The sequence below is a fragment of the Triturus cristatus genome, chromosome 2_1 (assembly GCF_964204655.1).
Source record: "Triturus cristatus chromosome 2_1, aTriCri1.1, whole genome shotgun sequence".
Lineage (NCBI taxonomy): Eukaryota > Metazoa > Chordata > Amphibia > Caudata > Salamandridae > Triturus > Triturus cristatus.
This window is the reverse complement of record NC_140581.1, coordinates 186,099,150-186,115,954: the sequence shown is the minus strand read 5'-3', so window position 1 is coordinate 186,115,954 and position 16,805 is coordinate 186,099,150.

The window sequence follows — 16,805 nt, the reverse complement described above, 5'->3', positions numbered from 1 at the left end:
CATGTGCACACACTCACAGATGAAAAGGCATGTCCAATCATCTAATCATCATGAAGGTAGAAGCATTGGTCAACCTGCCCTTTAAGAAACTTAGGCCCTCATTTACAAGAGGCCTGTGCTGCCGGGGCGTCACTTTTTATGATGATCCGGTGACGCAGGCCTCTGAATCATATCTATGAGATGACGCAAAGTTGCCCTGTGTGGCTTTGCATTGCCTCATAGATATGGAGTAAGGCAAGGCAGTGCAAGTCGCTGTGGTGCATTACTCTACATGAACAAGGCGTTCCATGGGCGTGGCTGTGGGTGTTCCCACTCAGCACTTATGGATTTTGACACTGTCCCAGATTTACAACATCCAATACCTTGGGCAGCACCAAAAACGTACGCCTCCCGCAGAGCAAGCGTAACGAGGAGAAATGTTTACATCTCTCCTCGTTTTTTCCTATTTCCACGTGTGCTGTATTCTGCAGCACACATAGAGCAAGGAAAAAGCCTCTTGTGATTGTTTTTGTATACGAAGATGCCCCTTCCTGCACAAAATTGATCATGCCAGCATTAAAGACACCCTTGCATCATGGTGCAAGGGTACCTGCATTGGTACTCGGCTGCAAATTGTGTGCTGGCTGAAATGACAGGAATGCACTGTATCTTGTAAATACGGTGCATTCCTGCCCTTTCGAATTAGCATAGGGCAGCGCAACAAAATGACTTGCTGCACTACGCCAATTCTTTGTAAATGAGGCTCTTAGGTCACACAGTATTTCTGGGCTACGCTGGGTAGTATCCGTCAAAAAAGAGATTGGAAACTTTGACCATGGTGCCTGGGAAAATAGTGTATGGTTTGCTCAATACTCATTTACTGGTCCCTGCACACCCTCCATCTTATTGACTGCATGTATTTTTTGTTGTGTGCTACATTAATGCTTGGATTCCAAGAGGTAAATTGTACTCCACGAGGCTAGTTATAGCTCGATCTTAGCACACACTCGTAAATTAACCTCTATCCTTCGTTTGACCATTACGGTATTACTATTCGTGCATGGTAATGAATCTGACTCATCTGCTTCAAGTTGCACTGATTACCAAAAGAGACACAGTGAAGGCTCAGCTCAACCCCAGACATGACGTCACCATATACCAGTCACTGAAGAAGTGTTTCTTAACTTAGTTACCTTGTTTTCATGTTGCTGTGGCCTGCAATTGTGAGCCTTACTTAGGTCTAGGGGCACAGTCTGTTAGAAGGAAGGTTTACATCAGATTTTCCTGTCTTCAAACTAGAATGGTAACCGGCATTGGCATGCATACACCGTAGTATCAGGAAAGGCTGCTGAGAGATATATGCAATGGAGATAAATGAGGGAGACAGGGACCTTGGCATAAACATATAGCAGTCAAAGAAAGTTTTATTTGATTTCTAGTCAGAGGATACAGTAATGATCTCCTAGAAAGCACCTTGAAAAAAGTAGAGCATTTGCCTAGAGAAGGGTTGTTGAAGCAAAAAGAACATAAAAACCAAAACAAAGGGAAATTCCGGATGATAACAACTTTCTCTGAGGATGCAGATACCCTGAAAAAAATCACGAAGAGAAATTGGCCTGTGCTAAAAACTGACACAATCATTGGAGCTGATATTCCAACATCTCCATTGATTACTTTCAAGAAAGCATGCTCTTTGAAGGATAGCCTGGTTCACAGTCATTTAGACAGGGTTCCATCTAGAAAGGGAACTTTAAATGAGATGAAAGGGTTTTACCCTTGCGGTAAGTGCAAGGCTTGCGCTTTCAGCAAAAGGGTACTAACGTATGATGTCAAAGGATTGAAATCAGGAAGAAGAATTAATAAATTCATGACTTGCCAGACTACACACGCTGTCTATTGCCTGAAGTGCCCGTGTGGACTCAGATATATAGGCAGCACAATACATTGTGTAACAATAAGAATACTTGAACACATGCGTGCTATAGCAAAAAAGGATGTAAATTATCCAGTGGCACAGCATTTTGCCATTAAACATAGAAATGAGAGGGACTTGTTAGAGTTTTTCAGTATCAATTGTGTCCCAGTGAATATCAGAGGGGGGGACAGAGTGTTGAAATTAAGAAGACACAATATATAATCGACCTCCAGACAAAAACCCCAAATGGGCTAAACAGTGGGGAGGAGTTGACAGTACAGAGAGGTGTGGCTCACTAGGTAGAGGCGGCAGACCCGTAAGCAGAGAATCGGCCATGGACCAGGGTTCAATTCCCGACGCGGCAGGGTCGTGGACCAGGGTCAAAATGGACTTGATAATTCTCGCCTCGGTACCTACTCTAACCAGGAACACACTCGGCAACTCTGGGCATTAAGCTTGCCTCATCTCTACAACGGCCCCCCACAGACGCTGGGGATGCCTGGTTTCACCTTGGAGATACCCAGAAAGGGACCATCTCACAGGGATAGCCAGGACGGGTTCCCCAGCGGTCCACAGCGCCGGGACGCCCCCGTTGGTGGGCAGCTGTGCGCTTTACAAGCTTACAACTGGATCTAGAATGTACATGGATGTATGTAATCAGTACTCTGGGCTTTATATGAAGTGAGAACAAGAAATAATAATGCTAAAGTTTATCTATTTATTTTTTCTTTCTAACTATGGTTCGATAATTAGGTGCCGATACACGGCGGGATGAAGTTAACTCTAGAGGGAACACTAGCAACCTCGTATAGGTTGCTAATTGCCGATCCACGGCAAGATTAGATGAAATTGGTGTTGAAACAAAGTCATGATTGATTCAGTTATATACTGTATAATGAAATCAGAATTTATCGTAATTAATGATTTAAATACATGATATTTGTGTACAATAGCATTAAATTATTAAGAATGTAAACCATTACAAAATGGCGTGCGTGACAAGTTGTCCGCCATCCCTCTTTTGTTTCAATGCCCAATTTTGTGATGTTTAAAAACATGGCGCCTCTCAGTGCAATACGTAAAACACTGACGAAGGATTGATTCCGAAACGCGTCTGTTTTGCTGCGCTATGAAATAAATCGATGAACCGTGAGTGCTGGTATCCTCTCGTGACAAGAGAGGAACTTTGGAGCGAGAATATATATATATATATATATATATATATATATATATATATATATATATATATATATATATATGTAGGTCTTTGTTTGCTCCTTGGAAAAAGTAAAACATTTCCTCAGCACTGAAGAAAAACGTTGTTTGTGTGGTGCCTTCTGCAAAACATTTTCTTCAGATTCGGTAAATATTTTAAAGCGGCAACATTTACAGTTTTTGTAAGTTAAACTCATAACATTTTGTTAGCTGTATGCATTTTATATATCTTTGATTTGTTTCTTGTGGTATTTTGTTGAGAATACCATGTTGTTTTTTTTAACAATCTTTCTTATTTTCCAGGTCTGTCGTCGACATCCATTGTCCCCACAGTAGTGTTCAGCCTTGTTGTTTTTTATTATTGTTGTTACATTTTGTTTATTAGTTTATTGTTCATATATATGTTAATAAAAAAATAAAGTTTGAAAATAGTTTTTCGTTTATATATTTATTATTATAAAAAATAAAGTTTGAAAAAAAAATTAATAACGTTTTTGGTTGTTCTCTTAACTGCTGTGTGACTCTTTCTTGTTCTTATTACTGTTATTTGATGGAGTCCACCATAGTGTTAAATTTTGGGGGACTTATCGCTGGAATACTGGTGATATCTGCAGTTTGCACCAACTTCTGAATAGTGTGTTAGATTTATCTCAACTTTACTTCCGTTAAAGTGCTGATAATGAAACGGAGAGTAGCCGTTCCCGTGCAAAAAGACACGAAGTGCACCTTTCCGATTTATTCTAAATACTAAAATCCTATATTGAATTGCACTGAGGTATTGGCTGCACTTACAGTGTACACACAAAATCTATTAAGATATCTCATTGTATTTATATTGATTGGGAATAGTGCGTCAGGTGCTGGATCTTGATGAGATACACTGCTCAGTTCGTATATTGTTCTGCACACGAAAAAAATCACATCACAACTTTCACACCAATTGCAATGCGAAACAAATTCCGGCGATAAGACACGTTAGCACCAGGGATTTTACACCTGCTTTCTGCTGGTTTTAAGCAGGACAACTACCTGCACCATGAAAGGGAACACAGCCAAGAGCCACACCAAAACACCCACAGGTACCATAGAGTCAATGAGCATGATACAGGGCCAGAAGACTCATCTCAACAACTCCAGGACCGCCAATGACCCCCAAACCCACATCTTACTAAGTGTGTCCCTGTGGTCATTGTCTTAGCATGATAGGCACGAGCCCTGCAACATCACAGTGTGCTGTCACCTCAGCGTTGGCAGTGAGCCTGGATGTGTAGCTACGCACGCATCCTCCTGCATGCACAACTGGCGTGTGCTGGTCTGGGGTTCACAGGTCAGTGCAGGGGTGTGCCTATCTGGCAAGGGGAACGGGGTGACTCGGACATGTCCGTGTACAGGAAGTGCGGTAAGTGTGTCTCTGTGTTCTGGTGTGGCCTGCTACAAGAGCCACAGCAGTTGATGTTGTAAACTGGCATGCACCACCTCCAAACGGCACTGTGATGTTGTAGTTGGAATGTAGCAGGACATGCGCAAATAGGCATTACAATGGTGTGCTGTACGAGTGCACGAGATACAACAGCGCACCGTACAAAAGTGTGGGGGCTCGTGGGAGCGAGGTGCAGCCGTTTGGCAACATAACACACAGTGAACTCGACTATGTGCCACATGCTGGGCATCTCATCCATGATGACCACGGTCGCAGACATCCCACAACACCAACAACTGGCCTTTGTACACATCCTGTATGAATGTAGCGTGGTTTTCACTTCTATGCTCGTTCAGTGGTGTGATGTTGGCGGGTTGTGTGACTTGTGCTGCTTGTTGGTGTGTTTCATTTTGGCCATTGTTAGTCTATATGTGTGTTGTACCTAATTGTGCATGTGTGCCATTCTGCCCATCTCCCCCCCTCCCCCCACTCCCTGCTTCTTCCTCTTCCTAGTGCTGTTGTGTCTATAATTTTGTTGCTGCACACATAAATACATGTAAAGAATAAATTAGAATAGTTCCTTGATTCTTTTAGGTTTCAAAACTTCTCTATTGGTTTCTTTTTAATTTTCCATATAGTTAGTTCAGCTAACTATAACTCACGCCCCCGCAATGCACTGCTGATGACGTCACATATTACATCACTCATGACATGGTCAGTGACATCACTGATGACATCACTGATGACATCTCAAATGACATCACTCATGACATCACTGATGATATCATCCATGTGATAAATTAGTGCATCTTCTCACACCCTAATATAACCTTTGATACACCGACTCAAAATTTCAGATGCCAATTACTAACTATAACGCCCCTGAAACCTATGGTTTTTTCAGTGCCCATTCATTGTGAGGCCGCTCTGTAGGATCTTGGGCTCCAGTAACGTGGGAACTGTTGGTGCATATGAATTGAGAGGCCTGATCCACTCGCGCACCTAACCTACTGAGGTGATGCCAATGGTGCAAAAAGGATGGCGCGAGGAAGAGATTCTTTCAGGATTATTTCCTGCTATGAACATGCTGCAAGTGGTGATTGTTTTCAAGTCCGTATTTTAACAGCATTGAAACACTGGTTCTACTCACCTGACTGATTTCAACATTTCCCGAACTAAGATCAGTGCTTGTGTTTATAAGATAAGTACCATCCAGGCTTATATTATCGGAGGATTTCCTGTTTGAATTACAAGACATTCACACAGTGCACTTTGGGGCTTGTAGTTGTTTAATTCAGTCACGTGGTGTAATTTTGAAAAAGCACGCCACAGCACACCTGCAAGTTATTTCATTTCCTTCTGTGAGCAAGGCAGTTAGCTGAAATGTTAGAAGATGGGATGGAAGATGTAAAGGGCGCTGCTGTACCTGAAAATAAACGGCTTTTGCAGCAAAGGGCCTCACTACTTTTTGGTGACAGTGATGATTTGATGGGCTGCCCCGTGCCCATTCATTGTGAGGCCGCTCTGTAGGATCTTGGGCTCCAGTAACGTGGGAACTGTTGGTGCATATATATATATAAATATATGTCCATTGAAAGCCGGGATTCGCTGACAAGCCGCCTGACATTGCCAGTGCTAGTGACGGTGCTCGGCCCCTGTCAAAGATAAATATGTAAATCTAAATCACATACAGTCCACAGCAGACAAGAGGCGGCACACCAATCGAATTTATTAACCGTTTTAATCGTATATATATAGGGATTTGTATGGAGGAGATATTGTTGGAAAAGGAAGAATCTTCGCTTCCAATTATATGTCTCCAAAGTGGATCCGTGCTTCGGGATAACCGTAGGAGTGTGATCTTCAAGCAAGGATCCTCAGCACTAGGAACCAGAGATCACTATCAGAGGGGAGGAGTAGCCGCCATCGCAGTGGGCTAGTGCTCCACCCACTCCAAGGCACGCCAGCCTCTCTGTCTCACTGGGGAGGAAGTAAGAGGTCTAGAACCCTAATCTGCCCACCCAAATGGGGGGGGGGGGGGTAAAAGCCCACTAGACGACAAGAAATCAATTTATTGCAAAGCTGAGGGGTGGGGGTAGCTTTCCTATACACCAAGCTGAGGCCTCAACCTCCAAAGATGCCAGAACAGTCTTTCAGTCTTGTTAACTCCCCAGCCACACTACATGAACTATAACTTGGCCTGATACAATGCACAGTCTTTTCATAAAAGAACTGTAGGTGTCATGAGTGTTGTTATGAATACTGTAATTTAACGTAATATAAGTGATGTAATATGAAAACTTATAAGTGGTGCATGGCGAAGGTGCCAGCTACAGTTCATGTAGTGTGGCTAGTGAATTCACAATGCTCTGTATGAAGGTGTGTGAGTTATAAAAAAACTTTTGGCTGGGGCGGAAATTCAAATTTTAAGTTATAACTCTAACTTTTTAATTTCTAAAGTTTGTGTAGTTTATTTTGTTTTGTGTAGAAATAATAACATATCTTTTCTTAGCTATAACTTATCTTCAATTTTTGATTCATCATGATATATGTATACTGTTTATTGACTATATATATATGCACACACACACACACACACATATGCACATATGATCTAGCGATGCTGGTGTACTGGGAGAAGGGCGCGTCAGGGAGAAGATGAAGCAGGTGAATGGGGTGCTCTGATACCGCAGTTATAAACTGATGGAAAATGCCCACCAGTTTATAACTGGTGGGCATTTCCCACCAGTTTAATAGTAAAATTGGAGGCATCCAGATAGCATAGATAGTAATATTCTTAGATGACTTCACCGGCGTGGTGAGTCATAATAAAATAAGTGCATAGTAAAGCGAAATTGCCAAACTATAAAATCACTGAAGAACACATTGTGTTTGGTATTGAAGCTGGATGAGGTCACGTGCAGATATCCAATACTTACCAACTTGTAATAAATAAGGCAAGAACCCAGAAGAAAGTCTTTAGTTTATTGTTATACAAGAAAGCTCCATTCAAGTACTACTATCAAGCATAATAGAACAGAATACATAGCCTATTCTTAGATGAAACTTGCAAAATAGAGAATAAACCCAAGGAAGACTACATTGCAAACCCCATATACCACTATTTCATGCTTGCGACGGTTGTATGACAGAAACCCACATCCGTTTAGCATGTATGCCTTTACAATGCCGGCATTAGAGCGAGCACGTCATTAAGACGCGTTCCTTTAGCACACACGTTGTTACAACGACTTGCCTTAGGGGGGGCGCTGAACTTTGAAATCATATCATTTACTATTCAAACTCCAGTCTGCGCAACAGTAGGGAAGGTGTTGGACTCAAAATTCGACACCATTCCACCAATGCGCCCCCTAAAGCAAGTCGTTATAATAATAATAATAATCCACATTTGTAAAGCGCGAACAATCACCCGTAAGGGTCTCTAGGCTCCGGGGGTCGTCGGGAAGATTAAGCAAGCTATTGCTCAGAGTCACATGGTGCTGGGCTAATCTTGCTGGGCTAATCTGCCGCCGGCGACGGGGATCGAACCGTGATCCCCAGGTTCCGGAGTCAATCGCCCTGGCCGCGGCGCCACACCTCACGTCTTGCGTGCTAAACAAATGCGTGACAACAACGCATTAGTTCTATTCCAGGCATTGTAAAGGCACAGAGTGATTCCGGTATCGTTATAAAGGTTGTTTCCCTCTTGAGACTGCCGCTGCTGCTACTGCACTAGGCAATTCTGTTACAAAGAAAAACAAAAGATAAAGAATTTTATTCAGTGGCTTACTACTCATGTCAATTATCTTTAGCTGAACTGTTCTGGAAAAATATATAATGGTCGTCTGTGCAGCATTCTTACAATTTCAGCATTTCGCATAAGATTCTCTTTATAAAATTCTACTATATACTGATACAAGAACCTCCAATGTATGCATAGAATAAGGGTGTTGAATCAATGATTAGTAAGATTAACCATTTTCTTCTCATGCTTTTGATTTGAATATTTTGAAGCCTGGAAGAGCCGCTAAGTAATGAGAATCCAACAATCTTTTCTTCACAACAATTAATTGGATCTCTGCAAGTTGACGAGTTACAATACTTCACAAACGTTCTACTAGCAGATGAAAATATAAAAATACTTCAAAGAAAATATCTACATCACTTCAAATTATGTAAGGGATTCTCAATAATTAAGAAGTTGTTCGTAATTCCTCCTGGAGATTTTAGAGACTGGATCAGACACTGGTATCATGAACTTCCTAGTGCTGGCCATTTTGGTCAAAATAGTCTAAGAATTGGCAAAAATATATTTTTATTGGCCAGATATGAAGATGGAGTTCCACTCTATATTAACTCCTATCCTGTCTGCTAAGTCTCTAAGAAAAGTACCCATGCTAAAGTCCAACTTGCATTTAATGGATAATAGCAAGCAGTCCAACAAAAGATCAAAGAGAATTGTCATTTCAACTGAACAGGGCTCTGGCTAGAAAACGGTAATTTGGCGCCTAGAGCTAAAATTCATACAAAATCAACCTAGTGTATATATGTTTTCTCTCAAAATAAGTAAGTGAGGCTTGATCAAGTAACACACATTTGTAACTCTCAGCGAAAACATATCTAATGTGCAGGTGTCAAGATCTTAACCCCGAAGAAGCCTGGAGGGGAAGATGTCATTCATATGTACAATACGCGCCTCATTATTCTCACAAAATCCCTCTTCCATTTGCAAAGGTTAAAAACCATGTTCCACTCTTCGGAACTGTGAAAGGTTATACATGAGCCCTATGGCTTCTGGGCCTTGAAGAGCCACAAAAATGAACACGCATATTCAGTTTTACAGGAAGCCTCTAACAAATATAAAACAACATTCATATTTGGTTCAAAGTGTTGATACATTCTGGGTAATGTATATGATTGCTAAAATTAACGATGGCCCTACTCACACAGCAGGTCACACACTAGACATTGTCTTTTCCAACTCACCTTTTCTCAAATGCGAAGCCCCAAAGCCAGTAAGCTGGTCTGACCACGCACTTATTGACTTTCAATTACAGAGACTCAGAGAATTGCAGCCGCCCGCTCTTCGCAAACAGTCCACATATAGACAATTGCATAAAATCAACCCAGGAACCTTCTCAATGGCCTTCACTCCCCTTAGGGACCTTCCCCATAGTAATATTGAAGAGAGTCTAGCCCACGTCAATAAATCAAGCTTAGCTGCCATTGAACTGACTACTCCACTGAAAACTAGCTCAAACAAACACAGACAAACCCAGGCAGTGTGGTTCACCCCCGAACTTCATAAGGAAAAAAGCCACTGTAAAAACCTAGAAAGAAGATGGCGTCGAACCCATCTCGAAGTGGACAAAGTAAATTACAGGTTAGCTCTCTCCCTCTATCACAAAAGTATAAAGCATACCCGGAAAACACATATTGTCCAACAACTTAGCCAAGCTGAAAACACCCCTAAAGCCCTGTACCAAATACTGAAAACCTTCACCAGCCCCAAAGCTTGCGAACTGGAAGAAAGCTTCCCTCAACCTCTCTGCGATAAAATAGGGGCCTTCTTCATACAGAAAATAGACATCATCTGTAATTAGATTGCCGCTACCAGCTGTCCTCCATTGCCAAACACCATCACAGGATCTCCTCCTAACACTAGGAAAACAACACTGTTAAATTTCCCTCCTTTATCGCAGGAAGAGACTGAGATGCTAATGCGCAAAGTCAAATCTGGCTCCCCTCTCGATGTCCTACCTGCAAGTATCTCAGCCTCTCTTACAAAAACACTATCAAACCCTATCTGCTCTTTATTAAACCAATCTGAAGGAAGGCCACCTACCCTTAACATGGAAGGCGGCTCAGGTCATCCCAATACGAAAGAACGCGAAAGCGTCCATGGAAGATCTGTCCAACCTCCGCCCTATTTCCCTCTTACCATATCTGAGCAAAGTTCAAGAAAAACATGTCAACACTCATCTATCAGCCCATATCGAATCGGCTGGCTACCTGGATCCATCGCAATCAGGTTTCCGACCCAAACATAGTACGTAAACTGCCCTGGTAACCGTTACTGACAACATCAGGCTTGCGCTAGATCAGGGCCAACCTACCCTCCTGGTGTTGTTAGATCTTTCCGCCGCATTCGATACGGTCGACCACCAGATTTATTACAAAGCCAGAAATAATTGGACATAAAGACACCTCAAGATGAGAGTGCAGAAATACATCGGAATCAGCATAAAGCCAAACCTGCGCATCCAGTTTATACGGTGTAGCATAAACAAAACAATAAATTCAAGAAGCAGAATACAGAGGATCGGAAAGCATGAGTCCTAGCTTCCCTGCATCAAGGGATGATGAATATAAAGCATTAATCTATTCCTACACTAACGCTAAAATGACATCCCTACTCAAGCATCTTCAGGGACCAGAAATTAAAGGGTGTCAGGAAGTGGAGTCTTCCTGAAAAGTTTCTCCACCATCGATGGGTCAATAGCATAAAGCTATTGAGACAGAGCTTGTTCTAAGGTGCTCTCTCTCCGAAGGCAGAAGAAGAAGTGGACACTTTCCCTACTCCCAACAACACAACAGCTGCGGCCCGTACAGGTAAGAGCGGTGGGGAGGTGGGGCCGGATGAAGGGGATTTCAACGGACGATGACAAGGGAAAATTAAATAAATAATTAATTTTCCCTCTGTTCGTCTCTGGGTACAGTCCTAAAGGTAGTTTTCCATGGGACCGCAGTGTTCTTCTTCTCACCACTTCTGTCCTTGGTTCCCAAGCCTTCTCCTGTGCGAAGGACAATGGTCTCCCTTTACCGATTCACACCGTCCAATGTAACTTTTTATCTCCTTGCCTGACTAATAAAACAAAGACATTATTCTAGCTAACAAGAGCACTTCTTTCACCTGCAACACAAAGCGTGAAGAAGAACAAATTCCTCAGCACACAATTCAAACTGTTAATTCTAAAGAGAGAGCTTCCAGGGAAAATGCGTTTCAGGCCCACAAGATTTGGCTAGCATAAGGAAAATGGTGTGTGAGCTTAACGAAATTGCATAAGGAAATAAGGCACATTTGATTGATGTATTTGCCTACAATAAAATGACACGATTTTGGTGTAGACCGATCCTTGACCAACATTTTAGCAGATGCCCCCCTGATTGGTGGTAAACCTGTTCCGCTGTTACTTTATGCGGATGACGCTGTTCTTTTATCTCGAACACAGTTGGGCCTACAGCGCCTTATTGATAATTTCACGCAGTTTATACAAGCTAGGCAGCTTCGTGTGAATAAAACTAAGACATACGTAATGTCATGTGGTCAGGCAGCCAAGCAGGTAAAACATACTTTCTTTCTAGATAAGGAAAAACTGACCTCTGTTAAATCTTTTTGTTATTTGGGAATAACATATAGTAACAGTGGGTCCTGGAATGCGGAATTTGATGCCGTAAAAATAAAAATGTTACGGTCTACTAGTAGTATTTTTCGTTTTGCCTTTAAACTTGGCTCACGAAGTATCTATGATATGTTGAACATATATAACGTATGTTGTGCTTCCTCTGCTCTGTATGGGGCAGGGGTATGGGGTCACTGTGAGGGTATTTCCCTGCAGAAGGAGGAAAACAAGTTCTTAAGGAGGTTATTATGTGTTCCCCCTTCCGCCTCCATACAGTTGATCCATGACGAAGTTGGGATCGAGTACATCTCTGACTTAGCAGCAGTTCGGCCACTTTTATTGTGGCGATCTATTTGGGCTAAACCGGAGACCCGATTCACTCAGGATATTATCCTTGACTGTATAGGTTTGGATCATTCCTCACGGGTATTATGGTTAAGATACATCCATCATTGGTATCTACTTTTGTTCAACATTAATGTGTTCCGTGAGCCGGAAAAGGTTGTATCCATTTCAAAAAAAGAAATTAAGATAACGTTCCTTAATTTTCGTAAGGCTGAGCGAGACAAAGCTGTTGGAAATCTTGCTACTTTGAAATTTTACAAAGATCTAAATTTAGCTTCTGGACTACAATCCTATCTTGTATTTGTGACCCGCCCTTCCCACCAGTATGTATTAACACGGGTCAGATTGGGTATAGTACACCACTTGGTTGCTTTTCCAAACACAAAGACTAGTTTAAACACACCTTGTCCGTGTGACGGTACTTCTCGTCAGAGTAGTTGCCATTTTTTACTTTTTTGTAAATTTTATCAGTATTTTAGGCTTAAATACCTTAAACCAATTTTTATTAAATACAACATCTGTACCACACAAACAGCATTGATATTTTTATCTTTACTAGTGAACGAGGAGATTTGTTTCTTCTTGGCTACTTTTATTCTAAAATGTACAGCTGCCAGGAAAAGTATTGTACTTTAATGTTGTTTACTGACCTGTCTGTACTTGTGTTATACAGCTGCCAGGGTTTATTCATGATGAAATTAATGTTATTATCCCTGTCTGTATACATATGTTTTATTTCTCTTTGAATTTTATATCAATGTCTGTATTAAGGTATTTATGCAGTGCCCCACAGTATAGAATGATTATTTAATAATTTTAATATACAGTTCCCAGTAAAGGCCTAGTAAGTAATTTCTACTGACTCCCAGTTAGTTTATGTAAGAACGTCGTGTATTTTATAAAAACATGTTGATCTATAGAGGCATGATTACTTTTCACTTGCTGCACTTTAGCTTTTTCCATTTTTTAGGAAAGATTATTTGGTGATTTTAATATTTCAATTGTGTTTTTGCTTGTATGATTTGTATGTACAAATCGAATAAAAGCTTTTGAACGAACGAACGAACGACACGATTAATCAACACATTTAATAAATAAATAATTGTCAGTTTCACAACACAAACTCTTCACATTAATGTTCTCTGCTAGTTACACTCACTTTCTACGTTAATTCTCCATGTTACTTCACATGAGCCTAGGCACATCACATTTCAGATGAATACATTTCACAATATTGGCACCTCATGTTAATATGACAAAAGAGTATATGCGGGTGCGCTCTACACATGTGATTATAATGCACACCCTCAAATAAACTTCATTTTCTGCTACCCCAGTTCCCCCCTCTGATGACGCTGAGTCATCACAAAACACTTTAAATCCCTGTAGAGTAGACCGATCTGAACAGATCTCGTAGCTAGTCTCCTCAGTCTGAAGTCCCCCAACCGCTTCAGATTCTCATAATGGCTGTTCTGCAATATTTCCACCCTTATTTCTCTCTCCCTGAAGGAATCTTCCATTTGCCTTGCCTTGTGCCATTTGTATGCTCTTATCATACCTAGCAAGATGATAACACAGACCAAAACAATTTTTATTGGCTTCAAGATGTATCCAAGAATTACCTTTCCTAGGTTAGCAAACCAACTTCCAACTGCTCCAGATCCTTTTCCAATCTTATCCAAAACTCCCTCAGTTGCCAAGTCATGTATCTCATGATGTATATCAGTGATGGTACTTTGTATCCCCTTAGATCTTTACTTTTATCAGGAATGTAAGTACAACACTGTTGGACCTTCAGCATCTGACAAACTCCGCCCTCTTTTGCTAATAACACATCCAAAGCACGGTTTTGCATCAACATCACTCTTATCAAAACCATTTCTCCACCTGTGAGCAGCAATGGTTTCGCTGTGTTAACCGACAACTTATCCACAATTGTAGACAACCTTCTAATCTTGATGTCATTCAACACCACACCCAAACTAGGTATCATCGTACCAAATATGTCTCCCACAATTTCACCAGCATTCAGTCCATGCTTTTCCCTATGGTTTATCTTCCCTCCAAACTCTCCAAATAGTCTACTTGATATATCGTTGGAAACACAACTGCCACATAACAGGTACCATACAAATTATTCGGAAGCCCAACGTATGCATTCTTCCCACACACAAAATATACTCCTGGCACCACTTGCACTGCTTCTTGGAGGAACTTCTTCGAAGAAGTATCAATTCGGAAGAAGTGATCACATACACTCTGTCCCACAAAAATAGTGTCATAACGGGCCTGTACCTGTTGAATGCAAAGATTGCCTCATTGCTCCCAATCCAGAGCTATAGGACAATAGCTTCCCATAGCCTTGTGAGCTAGCTCCTCATTGGTTCATTCAAAGTTTCCTTCTCTATTATCAAGCTTAACAGTTAAACCTTTATGGCTATCCTCTACGTGATCTACAAATTTATTTTCTGTATCCGTTAGGTTGAAAGTTAGATTAGGTCTATGCGCATAAGCAGTGTCTAGTGTTACTTTGGGTAAAATACTTTTCCATTCTCTCTTCTTGCTTGTAATAATCATACTTGTTCAGGTGTTTATAGACTCGTAATGACCCCTTCCATAGATCATGCTAAGGAGCAAACACCAACTAATACCATACCTCAGAGGTAGTTGGTGATACCTGATCTCCTCCTCAACTGAAGCATACACTCATAACAATTGCTCACATCCATAGAATTCACAACAGTTTAGCATAAACATTCAGTGTGTAATCACCTTTAGACAAATCTACATGCAGAAAGCAACTAGTTTGCTTTATTAAGCCTTTATCAGATCCTAATGTACCCTCCTATGAGGCAGCAGTGGTAGGTGCTATATCCCATGTACCCTCACTCCCTGTTCCTCAACTTTATGTGCCCTTAAAATGGACTCAGTAATGACTACAGCTATTACTGTGATTACCCCTACAATAAGTGTACCTATAATACATTTGTGCCTACAATTCGAATTTCCAGACTCCATTTTTAAAGTGGCTCGAATTGTAGCTTTAAGAGGCTCAACACACAGAGTCTCTTTTTTCCGCTCTTTTTTAATGCTGTGCAAAAAGAACAATTGATGGATAGAATGCAGAACAATGTCATACATTCACCCCAGTACAGAGATCTGGGCCTAAATCCATTATTTGTTTGCTCACCATGCCATTCCAGTTTGGACCCAGCCATTTGCAAATCAGTCTTGACCCTGCGCCCAATGGGAACAGTCCAGCCCGAACTGCCAGGCCAGGTCGTCCCTGGACTGGAATCAAGCATCCTTACTTTTGATGGCATCTATGAGGGCACCCTTTGCCTTGCGGCAAGAATTGTTGAACCAAGTTTGTTTGGCACCCTTATTCACCTTAGAATGCATCAGAAGATTACAAATATTAGTCAGGCTAGTTGTCAATTCTACGTGCAGAGCCTCTAATCTACTGATGGTTTGGGGAAAGTCAAGTGTCGTGGCAGCCTCCTCCATTTCCGTTAAGGGCGAAATAGTTAGAGAGTATAATGCGGCTGCCTTATCTGGTGACTGCTTGAGTATTCCCCATCTAATTCTCCTTCTATTGTTAGCAAGTGTTAAAGTGCTACCTGCAGGGGTACTAGTGGTCTTGGGATTATAGAGGTCTGGAGGCTCCAGCTCAAGTATCAGGGTGTTGTGGTCACTGTCATGTCTCGGCATGACAGCGAATTCAACAACCCACTGCCATATGGTTGTTTCCACTAGGATATAATCCAACAGAGAGGATTGTCCAGTTCTATTGAAGGTTAGCTTCCCTGGCTGATCTGACTTGGTACTGCCGTTACACGCCCTCAGGGAATGGGTTAGTGTTACTACATTAATCTGAAGTACTAGGGGGGTCCAGGCCTTAACCGGTGGAATTTGAGGATCAGGAATTAGCTAAAGACAATCCTCATCGCTAGGGGGAGCATCAGTAGGGGCAGCGAAGGGGCTCGAATTGGCAATTAAAATCTCCCCCTATAATCAGCCTTGCATTCGGGGTGTTAATTCAATAAATGTGTTTTAATAGACTTATAGTCGGGGGTTCCTGTGCAATGCTTACAGGGTGGAAATAAATGTTGATGAAGGCTATTTTGATCCAGAATGAAAAGGTGAGTACAATACACTGGATGTCGTTGGATAAGGTGTTCAACTGCTCAACAGTACAATCCCAGTGAGTAGCAACCCAAGTGCATAAGCCCCCCGAGGGTTTACCTCTTCCCCTCGTCGTAGCCAACACATTGAAAGTTGCAAAACCCCCCTCACAATGTCCTCCCTTGCCCATGTCTCCTGAAACATACACACATTATGGTTGCCTACAAATTGCCCCCAATCTGGGCAGTGCAGTTTGCTTTTTATTCCGGCGATGTTCCATGATAAAACCCTCCGTTTATGGTTGGGGTTAAGGATACCACCATGTGCATTATGACTGTTAGGGTTGGGGCTTTGAATGAGCCCTAACTGGGCCGTGGAGGCTACTTCAACAACTTCCAATGGG